Genomic DNA, 19,987 nt, shown 5'->3' on the forward strand with positions numbered 1-19,987 from the left:
TTTCAATGCGGCGAAACTGTGTGTGGAATGTTTTGCCGCGAATGAACGCAGGTGATGGTTGCCAGACGATTTATCTATAAATATCTTCACAACCGAACTCATCAATCGAAAATAAAAATTGAGTTGTTGAGAGAAAAAGTAACCAAATACCACTGAGAATAATGTTTCATTTGCTGTACTTTCAATTTAGATTTTCGGTTGAAGCTTTCTTGAAAAAAATACAATATATTACTAAATTAAATGTCTCACAATTCAACTGTTTACAGAATGGAGCTGTGATATCATATCTGGCATCCTTGTGCTGGGTTATTTACATGCGGAATGGAGTGGAATAAAACATCAAAAAACGCGCGATCTGACGCGATCAGTATGTCATAGTACGCGATGAGTTCCAATTCATAGCTCCACATCGCATCGCACCGCGTTTGATGTGTCCTCGGCCTAAGTACTTATCGGACCGCCCTCGTATAGTGATTATTACGCTGTTGACAGCTGGATGCGTTGATGTTGTCTGAAAATCGATACCTTTCTGGTGGTATCGGTTCTGACGCTACGGAGTGTCGCAGAACGAATTCCAATGAATATTTTAACACCTTACGACAGTACCTAAAGCGTTACATAGGGGCTTTTGAAAATTCGAAAAATTGCCAAAATGGCGGCCATTTTTGTTCAAAATGAGTAATTTTTCATGAAAAATTGTTGTTTAGGAGCTCATAAAAAATCTAGAAAATGAGATATCAAAAAACAGTTATGTAACGTTTTAGATAATTTATTTTTACATGCTGATAAAAAATTTCAGCCCAATCGGTCAAATTGATCCTGAGATATCGATACTACCAGTTGAAAAAACATGGTTTTGAGAAAAACGCATTAGCAAAATATTAGCTGGACGCTTTTTAAAAGCCAACTAAAATCCAATAAAATCTAGTTTTCACCAGATTCAACTTCTAGTCAAGGCAAGATCTTTCCAGAGGGGGCGGCTGAAGGGTATTGCGCAGCGTTTATGTAGTTAGCATTGCTTTCTCTCGCCCGTGGTTCACTGATAATGGAGCATAAATAATTCGCACCAACATCGACATCCTTGTAGCCCAGGCGTTGTCGATTTCGGAAGGGCACTGGCATCACACATTATTGAAGTATGTGAATCGTGTCACGCTCTGCTCTGGGAGGAGTTGGAGGACCAGGTGGAAATGAGCGCCTTTTTGTTGTTGCATTTCTCTTTGACCTCGTGCTTTTGTTTTGGCCCATCGCTTTCTTCCTAGCAGCTTTTTGTCTGTTTGGGGTCTTTACTTTACTTTTTATTTTGCTTCACTGCGAAGCTCGAGGGTGAGTTCTCGTTACGATTGTGTGCGGTTATGTAACCAGCTCGAGCGCGAACGTGAGTTTCACCCTCGCAAAGATGACGCGCGCACATGTGGTGGTAAAATTTGCTCAGCTGGTTTTCTGATTATGTTTCCCAGAGTTTTAGCCTAGCCGCACAAAGCGAGCCATACTGGTTGGAGGCCTACTTGTTGTTGTTCTTCGTTCTAATTAGATACAATGAATACGAGGGACGGTTACACTTATGGGCGGTAATAGAAATATGTGGGAGGTAGGAATGAAGCGAAATAGCTTATAGTCGTATACATGATGGTAATTGCAAACACTTTGCAAAATCACCTACAGATAACAATCATTTTAATTTCTTCGAAAATAAGATACAGTTCACGTCAAATAAAAATGGTATTTTGCTTTAAGGAACCTTTAACATAATCGTGACGTTGTGACATTTTACTTTTGACACTACTGAGAATTTGGTACGCAGCACCATCCCTGAAATTCAGGAGAAGGGAGATGAGTCGTTTTAAGATCACCATCTTCATATATCTCGAAGAAAGTACTTGTGATTTCGCCTCTTTATTTCTCTTTTATCAAACGCATGAACAACATCAGCTGTATATAGAGAGAAATCTTCATCTGACATCTGAAATTAAACAAGATTTACCTTCCGATAAAGTTCGCGTTTGTCAATTCCGTGTGCGATATCTTCAGTCTTCGATCGTGATTCCTTCACTTCTCCTCACAATGTTTGGTACGTTTTGATTATATATTTTTCACAGAACACTTTCTCTCAACAGACCTCTATTTTATTCCTCCCCAATAGCACCGTTTTTTTTTCACTCAACACTACAGGTACCAACCGCACAAATTAGAGCAGCCGCAACCTTGCCTACAACACGTCGTCTTCAGCCTCTGCTGGCTTCACTTTCATAACTTCTCAACCACGATTATCGACCAACTGGGCATCACGACAAAACAGATCACATCCACATGGCTCGCAGGCTCCAACAAATCGTGACGTATTATGATTTCTGCGATCAATGTTGTTGCACACCACTGACTGTTGCACACATACACAAACTGCCCCCAGCTCAAACCGTCGCGTTTGTCGTTTCGGCGGCGTCGTCGTCGTCGTGGTTGTTGTAGGGTTTCACAAACCTACGGGGCATATTATTGCACCGTCGTCGTCGTCGTCAAGCGTTATACTCTGCGAAGAAAAACAAGAATGGTTGAAATAAAAAAAAAACAAAAACAACTGAATGAAACTGTAATTGTAGCTAAGCGTGGAGTGGAAACGCAGGGCTTCGAGAGAATAATGTATCAGCTGAAAGTTTTCGTAGAACTGAAGCTAAGCTGAAACATTTTTCAGCCATCCACAAACCGTGTCTTTTTCATTAGACTCATGCTTCTCATGGCGGAGGTGGTCACAAAAACACAAAATAGTGACACAAAAAAAAATCTATCATATTCATTTCCATCAACACTCATAATTTGCGAATGGTGCATTGGTGCAGTATTGAGCAATCGCAGTTGTGCGGTAAAGATAACGCCCTAATATTGTGGAGAGAAAAGGCGGAGTATTTCTGTTCAACCAAAAAGTTATGCAAATTAATTTAATTTTTCAAATGTTTCAAAAATGTATAAACAAATAGGTAATATTGAGGATGAAGTGTCAAATGGAATCAAAAATTTGCATAGCTTCATTCATACAGTGATTCAAACCCGTAATCGTACTCCACCATGCAGATATCTTTTCCCTTCTTTTGAAAGTCGAAAACAAGCTTTCGGGACTTTCTATTTAGATAAAGTCATAGTGTCATATGAGAGTTAAAAGGTTTGCTATCTGTTTTCAGAAAAATGGTTTTTATTTCTCTAGAAATGGCGAATGTATGTGCTAATGTATGAAAATTGACTCAAACTCATAATCGTACGCTGGTTGAAATCTCTACTCGATTTTGAAGGCGTTGGCCAATTTCCGTATTCCATCATTATTATGGTATCCCTTTTTCATTACAACTATCTTTAGCTGTTTTTGGCCTTATCTACGAGTTTTTTTGTGTATTCGGAAGGAATATTTATCAATTTTTTCATCAAGGGGTTTTTGAAATCGTTATTTTTAGAACTTTAATGGTTTCTATTTTTCTACACAGATAACTTCCTCAGTTTTTACTGAAATTGATATCGAAAGATTGTAGAGGAATATCAATAACTTTTGAGTAGTTGTAATGTAACCATGTGCGAACTTTATATGTCTTGAGCCCTGGGTCATTGTCTTGGCAAAACTTGAACCCTCGATTCCATCACATTTTGTTGACAATTTGCTTCATATTTTCCCTCAGAATGTTCAAGTAAACATTCTGATCCATTACACTGTCGATAGAAACCAAATTGAGCAAACAAAAAGTTTGTAATGTGCCTAGGAAGGGCAACTTGATGCCCTAGCACGGAGGGACAAACAGTATTTCAGCAAAAAGAAAACAGTAACTCCAATTTGATTATTCCAAACAGCATGAAACACATCAATGTCTTACTTGTAAGATGTTGTTTCCGTAGATGGGTCCTAATTTGATATTTTTGACTCCGATGGTTATCGTTTCTTATAGAGGAAGCCAACGATGAATTAAAAGTTAAAAAACATCTGAAAGCAACGTTTAAACATGGTGGTGGTGGAGGCATGGTATGAGGGTGCATGTATGGGCAATTTGGTTTTCATCGATGTTGTATTGGATCAGAATGTTTACTTGAACATCCTGAAGGAAAATATGAAGCAAAGTGTCAACAAAATGTGATGGAATCGAGGGTTCAAGTTTTGCCAAGACAATGACCCAGGGCTCAAGACATATAAAGTTCGCACATGGTTACATTACAATTATTCAAAAGTTATTGATATTCCTTTACAAGCATCCGACATCAATCTCAGTAAAAAACTGAGGGAGTTATCTGTGTAGGAAATTTAGAAACCATCAAATTACTAAAAATAAGGATTTTAAAAATCACTTGATGAAAAATTTATAAATATTCCTTCCGAATACACCGAAAAACTCGTAGATAAGACCAAAAACAGGTAAAGATAGTTGCAATGAATAAGGGGTACCATACTAATGGTGGAATTCGGAAAGTGGCCAACGCCTTCGAAATCGAGTAGAGATTTCAACCAACGTACGATTATGAGTTTGAGTCAATTTTCATACATTAGCACATACATTCGCCATTTTTAGAGAAATAAAAACCATTATTCTGAAAACAGATAGCAAACCTTTTAACTCTCATATGACACTATGACTTTATCTAAATAGAAAGTCCCGAAAGCTTGTTTTCGATTTTCAAAAGAAGGGAAAAGATATCTGCATGGTGGAGTACGATTACGGGTTTGAGTCACTGTATATATAAAAATGAATTTCTGTCTGTCTGTCTGTTTCTTATGGACTCGAAAACTACTGAACCGATCGAAATGAAAATTGGTACGTAGGGGTTTTTGGGGCCGGGGAAGGTTCTTATGATAGTTCGAGACCCCTCCCCACTCTCTAAGGGTAGGGGGGGGGGTGTTCTGCCATACAAATGAAACACAAATTTCTGCATAACTCGAAAACTAATCAAGCAAAGGGAACCTAATTTGGCATGTGGTGGTTTTAAGGTGCGATAAATGTTTTTACGTTGATTAGACACTCCGCCCCCTCTCTAATGGGGGGCTACCACACAAATGAAACACAAATTTCTGCATAACTCGAAAACTAATCAAGCAAAGGGAACCAAATTTGGCATGTGGTGGTTTTAAGGTGCGATAAATGTAACGAAATAGATCTTCGTTCGAAGTGGAAATGGAATTTAATGTGATAAAACGCACTTCTGTATCGTCTTCTATATATATAAATAAAAATGTAAGGGGTTGTATCTAAGACACGACCGCATATTTCAGACGTAGAACTACGCAATTATATTATGCAATCCACTTGTTTACCACTTCGAATATTATTTTAGAACGCATAGAAATTTTTGTAATAGATTATGTTCGTCGTTACAAATAAATTTGATGAACGTCCTTTTACGTTTGATATGATGCCTAGGACTGCCAAAACATGTGGACGGATAAATGTTTACGTAGTTCTCAAACCGCGAAAGTTCATTCACCTCTAGTTTCTGAAATGACGATTTTCCTAGTCTTTTCAGTTTAAAAGTACGTTTTAGGGAAACATATTCCGGTCTGCACAACGACCAGCGAGTGCAAAAGTACTCAACACCAAAAAATGCCCCCGACTTGCATGTATTTGCAAAGCGAATTCCACCAGGCACATTGATTTTGAAGTCCGTGTTAGGGAAACACAGCTCAACGGAAAAAAATACGCCCAAATTGCATGTAGTGATCCCCGATAATCGTTCGGTTAATCGACTAATCGAATACCTCCTACAGAAATCGATTATTAATCGAACGAATACTGCACAACCAATAATCGAAGCGAACGAATAATTTACGTCAATTAATCGATCCAAACCCAGAGAGAAAAATACGTACGGCCGCTGCAGTTTTATCCTGAAAATCAATCATTATCTTTGATGCTCCCCTTAGTTCGTAAACGATGCTCAATGCCGTCAAGGCGAATTAAGCTTCGTTTACGACTTAAGGGGAGCGTAAAAGATAATAATTAAATTTCAGGCGGAATGAACACTTTTTTGATTCCAAATGGCTTTCTAGCAAATGACTAATATTAATCTAACTAATTATTTCTCTCTCTCTGTGACGATTAATTGATTATTCGATTATTTGGGGCGATTAATCGTATCGAATAACAAACTGCTGAAAACTATTCGATTAGCTGATGAACGATTAATTTCAAAAATCGGGGATAACTACTTGCATGTATATTTGCAAAGCGGATTTCCACAGGTACATCGATTTTGAAGTCTGTGTTGGGGAAACCGTAAATCGAGCCAATCAAAACTTGTTAGTTAGGGCGTTTAGATAACGCTTGTCATTTTACAGGTATTCAATTGTTCATCTCATGGAAAATAATATTTTAATCATTGTGATATCATCTTTCCGATCTGTTAAGAAATGTTCGAGTTATAATCATTCAAAATACGGGTAGGGTTAGCACACAATTCGGCAGAAACAATTGTATGGGAAAAAAGGAAGTTCTTCCAGTTTTCATGAATTTAAACCGTTTAGAGATTAGCAAACTGTAGTGTATAGCATATCAAACAAATCTTAGAAAATTTCCGATTCGATTGGTATGCAAATCATAAGAATTCGTTCACAGTGAACATAGTCATTAAACATTAAACATTTATATCATAAAAAACGTGACCTGTTTTCTGATTTGGCACCCTTCCTGAAAGACGAAAGAGTTCTACGTCAAAAATATATCGTCGAATGTGTTGATAAGAGCAAAACTCGAGGAAGGAATTGTCTGATATAGGGCTATCTTCATTCTATCATATTTTCCGTATCAAACTTGTGTCTGAAAATAATCTGATATTATAATGTCGAGTTTTGGTAGAAGTACTGAAATGTTATAGTAAAAAAAAAATATTTAACCAGCATCCATTTCATTCCTATATCGTTCCTGACGACCTTTCAATACAGAGATCGAACCGGCAACGGAGACCTTCTACGATTTGAAATCGAGAGTGGCTTATTTATAAAGCCTGTTTCAGTTTAAAAATAATAACTGGACTGTTTCAGTTATAATCTGGTCGCATAAAATAGGTCATTTATCAGCATTGAAAAAACGCACAAAAAAGGGAACTTTTCGTGTGTGTTACCACCCATTATTCTCTGCACAGTACTGTTGGTAACCGCATTTGCTATCTTGTTACACCACATTTTCATTCGAGCTGTTTAATGATGTGATGTGTAGAAGCTTTAAACTTCCTCAGTTCATTCACCTCTATTCTTGAAAGATGCCAATTTAGAAAACTTCATTTATTCATTCAACATTGAACTCACTTAACTCCAAACGCTCCGGGCCTTGAAAAGAGTTCAACCATTCATACGGACTCGTAATGAATAGCATACCAAACAAATCTTTTAAAAATCTTCGATTCGATTGGCATGCAAATCATCAAAACCCGTTTGCAGCAAGAATAGTTATTAACGTGAAAACTGTTTCATGAAAACGTGACCAGCTCTCTGATTTGGCGCCCCAACTGATAGACGTAGTCCTACGTCAAAAAATTATTCCGATTAGGTTTTGATGGAACCGTCAGCATGAGTTCCTCGAATATCTTGTATACTTTATTATCACTCTGGATCTCGAGCATCCCACGTTACCTTGACATTCATTTTCAGCGTCCATTTAAGAATTGCCGAATATTTCTCGATTGGACGAGGTTAGAGGCAATTGATGGGTTGAGGTTCTTCTTGACGAAATTGACCCCGTTGTCGCGATGCCACAGAAAGATGCGAGGACATGATTTGCGTTGGTATGATTGCTATGATTTGCGCTGGATATGATTGGCATAGGAGAAATCGATTCCTCTTTTGAGCGTTAATAATTCTTTTCCGTTTCAATGAAGTGGTATGGTAATAATTCCATTCGTAAGATAAAATATCTAAAGGCGCGTCCACATTATGCTGAATGATGCCGATCGGCCTGTACCAGGCGGCATATTCGGTTCGTTATGTAATGTGGACGCCCCATCGAGTGCATGAAGCCGCAGCCGTCACGAACACACGAAGCCCAATGTCGTCAACGACAATTTACTTCGTTTTATTTTGGTTCGACTTTCTTCGATCCGGACCCACTTGTTTCGGGTTGGGTTCGGTTTGATTCGAGTTGGTTTTTCGGCAAGCCCGGGCGGTACGTCCACATTTAGTCGGCTTTACCGGGCGGCCAAGGCCGATTGGCGTAATGTGGTCGCGTCTTAAGAGTCATATGTTTGCTACTTATTGACCCTGGAAATAATTCCAATAGCATAAAAATAGCTTTGAAAACAGACTAATGAAATCAAACTACTCTGTATATAAGCCGGTGCCCGATGATTACCCTAATGCAACTTAGATAGAAAGCTTTAAAAACAACTTTGTGGGAGATATTTATACTCTAGAGAAAAACTTCTTCGACAAAGTTGTTACATATAATAGAGCGCTCATTTTTATGTTGTCAAAAATAGGTTGACCAAGATTGTCGATGAAATAAAAATTCTAACTTTCTAATCATTACAGATAAAGATAAATATTGTTCAACAAAGTTGTAGCCCCAGTATTTTAATCAACTTTGTAGAGCAAAACATTTTTCTATCTTTTGATATAATTGATTTTGCCCTTTTTTTTTCAAGTTGCATTGAGGTGACCATAAAAAAAAGGTACTTTTATGTTTCAAATCCTCCATCAAAGCTGTCTTCGAACGATTTTTAGAGCTTATCAAAACCAACATTTTATGATGCAGAACTTGTAAATATCTTAATGCTGCTCAAAGTAATTGATGGTTTTTCACTCAAAAACTCATGATTTCAATTTTTCACTCAAACACAAAAAAATAATGTAGTTTTGAAAATCACATATTATGTAGAGTGAAATTTGTTCTTTCAAATGCCGCCAATAAAATTTGTTCATGTTTGCCCCAAAAAGAATGAAAAACAAATGAACGTATTTTTCGGGAAGAAATATCAATATCTTTGAGTGGAATTGAGATATTGACAAGTACTGTATCGCAAAATGTTTATATTAGTAAGTTCTAAAAGTCTTTCGAAGACAGTTTGCAGTTTGAGTTTGAAATATAAAATTTAGAAAAAAGAACAGTTTTTTCATGGTAACCCTAACGCAACTTAGAAAAAATGCGCTATATCGGTCATTTCAATACAAAAAAAGTTGTCTTAAATAACTGCTATAACATTGTAGAACTATATTTATCTCTATCTATGAAGATAAGAGAGTTATATTTTTTATTTCATCGACAATTTTGGTCATCCTGTTTTTGATAACATAAAAATGAGCGCTTTATTATATGTAACAACTTTGTCGAAGATAGTTTTTATCTAGAGAAACTGTCGAGCTCTAAATGGTAATTTCCACGTAAATGCACCTCCTGGACCATTGTGCATTGTGCAGTGGTTGTGTAGAATAGCCTTACAGCCCAACCGGCCTTAGTTCAATCCCTGCTTGGCAGCGTTTTAGAATTTTTTTGGACAATTCCAGACTGACGTTCAGACTTAGAGAATGAGCAGTTTGTTCCATACATACAAACATTTCAACACTATTAGATACAGGTACTTTTATTTGTATATTTGACGCTGTAACACATCTTTTCTGCAAAGGATGATATCGTACTGCATCGAAATCCGGGCACTTAAGCGCTTTCGATGATAACGTCAACTACTAAAAATATTGACATATCAAAGCATAAAAAAAGTCACAGGAGGGTTGTGTAGGAGAAACGACCGCATAGTTGACGTAGGATTCCGTTAGGCTATCTGTTGTTTTGGATACGTTTCAGGAATTACATTGTTAAACTCTTCGATGATGATTTGGTGGCCCGGAAAAGGGTCGTTGTTTTTAGGGTTGTTAGGTATTGTTTGTTCACAACCGAGTGATGATAATAGAAAGGGTGGTTATTAGACATTGGATAGTGCGTATCACGACAGAAGATGCCAAAGTGGAATGGAATATGATGAAAGCCGCCCTCTGTGGCCCAGAACGAAATGTCCCATCATGAAATGATTAAGCAAAAAGCGTTTGAAATTGGACAATTTTCACGATGTGCTCGATTTTAGATTTTTAATTTGTACCCCAATATGTTCCCGAAAGACCTAATCCTACGTCAAAATACCGTTCCCATAGAATGAGAAGACTTTCACGTAAGTTATGAACCACAGAATTCCACAAAATCATATCATATTTGTTCAGAATTTGTAAATTTCTTCATTGTGCCTTGATTTTGAATTCGGCCACTTTTTTATTTATGATTTGAATTCCAGGCACTTGCTTTCAATTCCGGGCACATTTTGTCGGCAGCATTTCTTTGAGTAAAAATTAGTTATTAATTTTTGTAGAGAAACAATGGAATAAGTATTCCATTATAATCTTAAACCAAACATCGATAAGGAACGAAAGTTATGAAATTTATTTTATGATTATCATTTCGAGAACATACTCTTATGTTTACTTTGACCCGTCCGGATTCAAAATCATCTTCTGAATGTGCTTCTTATTTCGGACATGGGTTTGTGAAACACAAATGTTTGTTTTGATTTTTGACATTTTTTGTCAACAGATAGGTACAATCAGGGAAGAAAAGTGGAACTTGAGAGAAAAAAGTGGCAACGATTTGTGGCAAGAAAATGAAAACAGTGAAAAAATTGACAGATTGTTTACGCTCTAAAAATTTAACATAATGTTAAGATGTCTCTAAAAGGGTGGGAGACATCGTATATAAGGTGGGAGGTTCGTATATAATGTTATTAATATTGGCATCATCATGATAAACACGGCGATTGGGATAGAAATTACGAACTGAAAATTGAATAAAATATACATATAGACGCTGAAACGCTGTGGACAAATATTATAATGCATTTTTATCGGTTTATGTATAATGCATTATCAAAATAAACCCATATGTATTGTAATCATAACTTGCTGTGCTATTCATAACAACATTTATGGTCGTATTCCATCAATGATGACAAATGTGTAATTTACGAAGCAAGCTTCGCCATAGAAACTGAACATTGAATAAAAAAATTAAAATGTGGTAAGAGCATCAGTTGAAATATTTCAAAGCATTCTCATCGGAATAAATTGAATGATATTAGGCTTTCAAAAAAGTCCTGCGGTATTTCCGCTGTCGTCGAAAATTGCGACAAAATCGCTGAATTAGCCGAGAAAGACCGGCATAGTAGCAGCCGTAGCATCGACCAAGAGCTGGGGATAAGTCATCAAACCGTTATTAATCATTTGAAGAAGCTTGGATTCACAAAGAAGCTCGATGTATGGGTGCCACACACGTTGACGCAAAAAAACATCTTTGACCGTATCGACGCATGTGAATCGCTGCTGAATCGCAACAAAATCGACCCGTTTCTGAAGCGGTTGGTGACTGGCGATGAAAAGTGGGTCACTTACGACAACGTGAAGCGCAAACGGTCGTGATCGAAGCCCGCTGGAGCGACTCAGACGGTGGCCAAGCCCTCATTAACGGCCAGGAAGGTTCTGCTGTGTGTTTGGTGGGATTGTCAAGGAATAATCTATTATGAGCTGCTTCCCTATGGCCAAACGCTCAATTCGGACCTGTACTGCCAACAACTGGACCGCTTGAAGGTAGCACTCATGAAGAAGAGGCCATCTTTGATAAACAGAGGCCGCATTGTCTTCCATCAGGACAACGCCAGGCCACACACTTCTTTGGTGACGCGCCAGAAGCTCCGAGAGCTCGGATGGGAGGTTTTTTTGCATCCGCCGTATAGTCCGGACCTTGCACCAAGTGACTACCACCTGTTTTTGTCCATGGCGAACGAGCTAAGTAGTCAGAAGTTAGCTACAAAAGAGGCCTGTGAAAATTGGCTATCCGAGTTTTTTGCCAATAAGGAAGCGAGCTTCTATAACAGGGGTATTATGAAGTTGGCATCTCGTTGGGAACAAGTCATCGAACAAAACGGCGCATATTTCACTTAAAACAGATGATTGTACCTAATTTTATGAACAAATGAAAATTAAAAAAAAATACCGCAGGACTTTTTTGACAGCCTAATACAATAATTATACGACTAAATAATGTAGGTACGCTTGAAAAACAACATAAAAATATTTTTTCTGAATAAATTTATTTTTTTCAGCTTCGAACACACCCCGTAAAAAGCCTTTTTTTTTAAATACCCTCTGTCTAGAATTTACAATGTAATGAATTGTTAACGTCAATTAGTTTCTAGTAATCAGCTTTTTTTCTATATTTTTTAGTATTATATATATTTTCCATGCCAAACCGACATAGTGGTTCTCAGATTTTCGTGTAAATTGGTAGTTTTGTTCCTTATCGTTAAATATTATATCTCATTCCATTTTAGGGTGGCTCGAAAAATCTAGTTTTTCCCCTTTTTTCCAAAAATATTTTTTTTCAAAAATTCATATCTTTCGAACTACTAAACCGATTCAGATGATCGACATATCAAATTGGCAAGTTAGCTAGTTTTTTGACGTAGGACTACGTCTTTCATTTCTATACCGGGGTGTAAAATCAAAGTTTTGAAACCGAAAGCGTTACGCCGGAGACCGAGATTTTGAGCGTTAATAGCTCCTGAACAACTGAACGAAATGGTATGATAAACACTTCATTCGAAAGATAAAATGTCTACGCGTTATATACTTGTGTCCTTTTGATACAAAAACTTGTCTCAATAGCCTTAAAATTGTTCTCGAAACAGGCTATTGAAATCATCCACTCAGTTCTAATTGAACAGCGTTTGGAGCATGTTGTCGCTGTTGTGGTGAAGCTCTTCGTTTATCATGAAAACGCGAATGAACGGTGTCACCAAGAGCCTGTTTGTGCACCTTAGGCCAGAAGGGAATCCATCAGGAGGAGAGTGATGCCACAAACGGTTCCCCAGGAAGACATCGCTACATACACACATACATGCGCGGAATTCTTTCCGTTTGGATGCCATTCAGCATCGAGAAAGTTCCGGAAAGATCTAATCATTTCAGGAAAATAATCTGCCAGTTCCTCTGGGAATTTAAAAATACATTCATGTGAAAGAGTTTATTTTAATGCTTTCTAACCATATAACACAGCGATCAAATACATATGATTTTGTAATTTTTCAACCAAGTGTAATTAGCAGGAAAGCTTCTGAAGATTATTCTTCCCCATCAGAAGGATATTTCCGTATCCAATATTGTATGCGCACGCAATCGATTATTTCTCAGTCGCCGAAAGTTTCGAGCTCAGAGTTTGCCTTCCAAATTGCCATCGTAAACCACACCTTCTCTCGATTCAATCTCGCACAAAAAGCACACTTAAGCGATATTCTGGTGGTGAGACGTATTCATTTTTGGTGAGGACATCGACAAGACAACATCGTTGCCTAACGTGCTGGAGGAGGTGGACGGTGAAGGATCGACACATACACGCGCAGAATTCTTTCCGTTTGGATGCCATTCAGCATCGAGAAAGTTCCGGAAAGATCTAATCATTGCTGGAAAATAATCTGCCAGTTCCTCTGGGAATTTAAAAATACATTCATGTGAAAGAGTTTATTTTAATGTTTTCTATCCATGTTACACTGTGACCAAATATTTTTCAATCAAGTGCTATTAACAGGTGGTTATCGAGTTAGTATTAACCACTGGTGGGCTTACAGTATCGAGGAAAATGTGGAAATATCTAATCGTTGCTGGAAAATAATCTGCCAGTTCCCCATGGAATTGAAAATTTACATTCAAGCGAAAGAGTTTATTTTAATGTTTTCTATCCATAATCCAGTTATACCATAGATATAACCCACTTCCTGTTTTTTGAAAAAATACTATACTTATATATAAAAAATATAAGAAAAAATTTTGTTTTCTTAATTATTGATCGTAATTGTTCTTTATAGTTTTCATTCAAGGGCGCTATACTTTTTTTTATTTTTTCTCGAAAGCTGAGGATTTTTCAGATAACATATCCAAAAATGTGTTCTTCGTTTTTAAACTATGATCATTCAAAAAATCATTCTTCTCTTCTTTCCAAAAATGACGTTTCTCAAAAATTCATAACTCTTAATCTACTGAACCGATTCAGATAATCGACATAGTTAATTTAAGTCAATAATTTCACACTTGCAAAAAATTATTTTTTTTATTTAAAAAAAAAACAGATACAAGTGCAATATTTTTCCAAAAAATGCTAGGCTTTGATTTGATATATCGATTATCTGAACCGCTCTAGTAGTTCAAGTGTTATGAATTTTTGAGAATAGGAAAAAGGGGAAGAAATTAATATTCCGAACTATCGGTTAACTTTAAAAAATTATAACTCAAAAAAGAAAAAAGAATATAACTAATTTTGAGTACAAAAAAGTAAATGTTTAAAAAATTCTCAGTTTTCAAGAAAAAATATAGAAAAATATAGCGCCGTTGGTCCCGAAACCATGTAAACTATAAAAACGGATACAATCAAGAATTACGAAAACAAAATTCAAATTTCTTGCATATTTTTCAAAAAAAAAACTAGCTAATTAACTTCAATTTGATGTATCGATCATCTGAATCGGCTTAGTGGTTCAAAAGTTATGAGTTTTTGATAAAAGTCATTTTTGGGAAAAAGTGAAAAAAATCGAATCACCCAAAAAAAAAGTTACAGGAGGGTTGTGTCCGAGACACGACCACATAGTTGACGTAGGATTCCGTTAGGCTATCTGTTATGTTGGATATGTTTGGTTGTTGGGTATTGTTTGTTCTTTCCACCAGTGTTTACCGAGTGATGATGACAGAAGGATGGTAAACAGTCGTTGGATGGCGCGTTTCAGATAAAAGATACTGAAGTGGGACGAGACATAATGAAAACCATCCTCTGTGATCCTAGACGGAGACATTATATGTATGAATGAGATAAAGAAAAAAAAAATCACCAATGTATTTTAAGATTATTACCAATACCGAACACAATTATCAATTTTTCTCATCAGTAAAATCATGTTACTTTCATATACAGCAAACATATTTGAAATGGAAAAAGTAATTTTCTTTGATAATATTTACTTTCTGAGTATTTATTCAACACAATGCGAATTTCAATTGGACTAACAACACCTAATACTATTTGTAGAGCAAATATATAAACTATCCTTGGGTGAAAATGAACACAACAAAACAGACAGCTTAAACCAAACGATCCGTTCTCGAACGGGAACAAACCTTGGTTTTTATTTTGAAATTTGAAATAAATTGTTTCATATATCAAGTCATTTTAAACACAACTGCTGCCATATACAATTTAACACTTACACTTGTGCCAAATTTTTCACAATACACGATCGGTCATTGATATGAAATTTCACGAGGTAACCAACATTAAAGTTCCAAATTTGAATTTTACTTGCTAGAATTAATTGTATCACTAACCTTATATTTGCAATGCCGAATACATTTCAGTAGGAACAAAAGCTCCCCATACTTTCATGTATTTGCAATGCCGATTTTCCCCAGGCAGCTTGGTTTTGATGTCTCTGTTAGGGACTCGCCGCATGTATCGTCAATTTCGACGAATTAGAAGTGAGTATTTCCGTTAGGATAGGGGTTGAGATTTTTCAATTGTTCGATAGTTAGTTCCATGACATATATAATTTTCTTCAATATAAAAAATTGTTATGGAATGCCGAAATTGATTGACGCAAAAATTACATCAATTCATTATGAAATGACTGAGCAATAAGCGTTTGAAATTGGTCAATTTTCACTATGTACTCGATTTTCGATTTTCAATTTGTACCCCAATATGTTCCCGAAAGACGTAATCCTACGTCAAAATAATACAGGTTCAATGTTTTACCATAACGAGAAGAAGCTACCAATTTTCACGAAAATCTGAAAACCACTATATCAGTTTGGCATGGAATGGCTGAAGTAATACTGTTTTTCATGTCTTTTAGTGCGGTCATAATAATAATTAGGATTACTGCATTTGTATTGATGCTAGAAAATATCATGAACTTCCTTGAATAGTGGATATAATATAATTCACTTTATGTATTAGAGATGAACCAGCTTTTGGCTGAAAATCTCTTCAATAAAGAAAGAAAAAAAAATGAAAAAAAAAAACTTTATGTATGTATATATATTATAAATATTTTCAAACAAATACATTTGTCAAACAAACTGCAAAACTAAATACTTTAAATACTTTGTGCCTTCATTTTTTGAGTTTAACGTTCAAAGGCCCTTAAATAAAAATGGCATTGGAACAGCAGAGTAAAACTGACATACAATTATGACGGATGATTGCTTTTTGATTGGCGCGTGCTCCAACTGGCGAACCGCCAAATAAAAGGCACTCCAACTAAAAAAGCGCCAATAAGCAAATGGTACTGCAAAACTGTGAAAAATATATTAAAAATATACAATCGAAGACTCTTTTTGTCGTTTATGAGTTTGGTTTTTTAAAGTTACTACTAGGCATGTTTGCGGATTAATGGAAAGTTATGATATGTTGGTTTGAAAGTCAAGAATTGGGGAAAAAATATAGAATTCATGTGAATGGAGACGACTTTTGTGTACAGCACATGCCACTGGGGCCTTTTGCTGATTAAGTAAGTAAGATTTCTTCCAAAACGTCATAACTTCACAACCATTGAGTCGATTTCAAAAATCGTCATATGAAATGAAATCTTATTCTTCTATGAATCAACTTTAATCTGTCATTCACACAAACTCAAAAATTAAATACTACAGAAAAACTTTAATTATAAAGCTTAGAGAATTTGCGACTTAATTTTCCACAATTTGCTCTTTCACACCAAATTTCTATCTTGTCGCAATTTTAAACCTCCCAAATTGAATTGTCAAAATGAAGAACGAAAAGCTAGAAAAATTAACAAATAATTGGAGGTTAATAATAAAGCAAAGGTAACCTTGGATTTTTAAAAACCATCTCAGAAAAATATTGAAAAAAAACATTCCTTTTTTAATTTCTCTTTCAAATTTTGATAAAATTGCACTGAATGGTTGAATAAGGGCAATATTAATATTTGAATAAACTTATGTAATTATAAACATGTTTATATAAACCTTCCCATCTTCTCATTCTTCCTTAAAGACCTTGCTTCAAAACAGCTAGAAATCCATACACTCTCAAATCAAGTGTGCCTGAAAAAAATTTATTTTTCACGTAAACAAGCGATGAAAATGTGGACACTTTTTGGTCAGTGAATTGTATGGAGTTCCACTGCTTTTACTGCTCCACTGCCACTGCATTGTACCGCTTGACACTACACTAAATGGATACAATAGTAACTATCAGTCACATTAATTCAACATGCAAAAAATGTCATGGTTTCGGTATGATATTGAAAGTAATGAAAAATTATTCAATTAGAATTGATTTGATACCCCTTTTTTAGGCTTATTCCAGAGATTCTGTGAAAAAAATGCTGTCGAGCTTCAGAACAAATTTAATAAGTTGAACTAGTTAATGATTTGTTGTATTGATTTTTGGGGATTTCATTTGGGAAATAAATTCTGCACGTAAAACACGGTTCCAACAATGTCACTTTATCCATTACAAAAAGTTTGAGGCGATAATTAGACGAATGTATTCACGATGTTGTGTTGTGTAACGAAATTTCTCCATCGTAGAATGTTGGCGACAACTCGTGTTAGACCAAAGGATAATAGAACAAAACAATCATTCATCCCACTACCATTCTTCATACCCTGCCCTCCCACAGGCCCAAAGTTCCAATAAGTTTTTCCTGAACAAACAGTGTTTTTCTTCCACCATTTGACAGCGACAATAACTACGCTTCGTATTTTCTTCCTCCATTGCATCACACTCACATTGATTTTCCTCGAAGCATGGCTCGAACGGAAACGTCGTCTCCATTCAACACGGGCTGTTTCCGGAAAGATTCAAGTTCTGAACTGAAAATTTCATCGCAATAAAAACACGATAGGCACACTTCGGGCCACTTCGACAGCCGTACGATCAATAATAACATCTAAGAACAACCGGAAGCGATGAAAAAATAAACACAACGCGAGCGACAATCCAATAGCGACGTAACAAAGAAAATTTCCTTTCTACTCGAGCACTCACTGTTGTTGTATTTGCACTTTCAAACCTCAGCAAAGAAATGAAAATGATAACAAAACTAAAGTAAACATTTCTCTGCCATTGTTTTCATAATCTCGTAACTGGTCACGGCGACACTTTCACACTATTGAGATAATTTTCCCAGTATATGAATACATCCGTCAACACTGATGCTGTGCAGCATCTTTCATCCAGAGATTGGAAAATTACACGACAGCTATGCTCTGATCAATCGAGAACCAGCCACACACAATGTTTGCCTTTTTGCCACCAGAACAGAATCAATCGAACCCGAACAAATCGACCGTGGTTTAGACAATTCCATTTGAACTCTTCTCATGAACTGACAGCGAGTCGAGCGACGGCCGACGATCATGGCTGCTGCTTTCCTTTCGAAACCAAAAAACACACAGAGAGAAAAGCAGGACACACCAACACCACTGGAAGGGCGAGAGCGACAGCGCATAGATACGGTAAATTACGGTAAAAGTGGGAGGCATGTGGCGGAGGCAGCATCGCCAAGCGTTCGCTCCCGCATATGTTCGCAGTCAGCTGTTTGGGCTGTCAAATGGGAGTGTGAGCATCGATGTAATTGTGTACGTGTGACGTTTTAATGGTTATGCTAGACAGAAGCGAGACGTATCAGTGCTAATGTTTGGTTTTCCGCCGGGATGCTACATTAGTACAAATGGTCGCAAAGCATATGCGCCATCTGCGTGCCAGTAGATTAAGCCTAGTAGAATGGCGTTTACACCCAAAAAATCTTTGGTAGAAGAATACCGAATACTTTTGGTAATGCAAACATTGGTAAAAATATTCACAAGAAATTACGCTGGATCCAATATTCACCCCTATTCTGTATTTTGATCGATTCGATATATTTCGAACGACTTGATAAAATTCCATTCTGTATTCCGTTCGACCTATTTTAACATTCCGTTCGATCTGTTTCTCTTCGAACATTAGACGGGCAAAACGATCGAAATAGGGAATGCGAAATTATAACTTTATTATAACGTAATAACGGTTTCGAACGAAGTGCAAATCCGGCGAAATGCAGAATCGGAGCGATTGATTCGAGAGATTACCAGAAGGGTGAATCTGAAACCTTCCAAGCCTATTTCACTGCCTAAACCAGGGGTTCTCAAATTGGCCGACATCGACCCCTTGGGGTCGATATTAGTTTCTCAGGGGTCGACATGAACGAAAATTGGTCTTGGGGGTGACGAGGTCTAATAATTGAGCCCCATCAACTAACACATGCTCTTGTTTGAAACTTTCAAGAAACAGTATAAGTTGTGTTACATTATCCAACTTGATTTCTAGTAGAAAGTATTATTGTTGTACTTTTCAAAAAGTAAACAAATAAATGAGCGCGCCTAAGTTCGTATAAGATGAAAAATTTGGGAAGTGAATTTGGCATTTGTGTTCTGAAATTTGTTGGAACTTGAATACACTCATTTACTATTCTAATTCTAGAGATTACATTAGTAGAAATAGAAGGAAAGTCACCAGATTCATCTCAAAACATTATAACATATATAACTTTACATCTATACATATTTTGTTGAATTTTGATGAGGAAATGATGTCAAGTTTACTAGCTCAACCCACGGTTGCCAGACTTCCAGATTTGTCTGGAATCTTCCAGACTTTGGTAAAGTATCCAGATATCCAGATCGTCCTTTGTCTATTCCAGTCTTTCCACACTTTGTCTAATTTTTTACAGAATTAAAAAAAAACTGCAATTCACGTTTGACTTTATTGAGTTGGTTTGGAAAGCTAGTTTGTGCTTGTTTTATTGAAACAGTTATTCAAACAGCGATTGAGAAGTACGATAGCGACAGCTGTGATCACAAATGTTCTCGGAGATGGTCAACACGAGGGGTCCATTAGTCATTTGCGAAGCAATCCGTTCAGTTTATTTGCCGACGAATCGACGAATC

The 19,987-nt window shown here is 36.6% G+C and overlaps 1 protein-coding gene across 3 annotated transcripts in view; it reads right to left on the bottom strand.

Annotated features, from left to right (window-relative positions):
* The window catches only part of LOC129780586 (solute carrier organic anion transporter family member 5A1), a 198,842-nt gene extending 180,444 nt beyond the window's left edge, over window positions 1-18,398 (bottom strand). For all 3 annotated transcript variants that reach the window (XR_008743964.1, XM_055789006.1, XM_055789005.1), the window contains exons 1-2: window positions 17,786-18,398; window positions 1,985-2,527 (exon numbers count right to left, since the gene is read on the bottom strand). The gene's annotated coding sequence lies outside the window, so the exon portion shown is untranslated. The remainder of the gene's footprint in view (window positions 1-1,984; window positions 2,528-17,785) is intronic.
* Between the last annotated feature and the right edge of the window lie 1,589 nt (window positions 18,399-19,987).

The sequence above is a fragment of the Toxorhynchites rutilus genome, chromosome 3 (assembly GCF_029784135.1).
Source record: "Toxorhynchites rutilus septentrionalis strain SRP chromosome 3, ASM2978413v1, whole genome shotgun sequence".
NCBI lineage: Eukaryota > Metazoa > Arthropoda > Insecta > Diptera > Culicidae > Toxorhynchites > Toxorhynchites rutilus.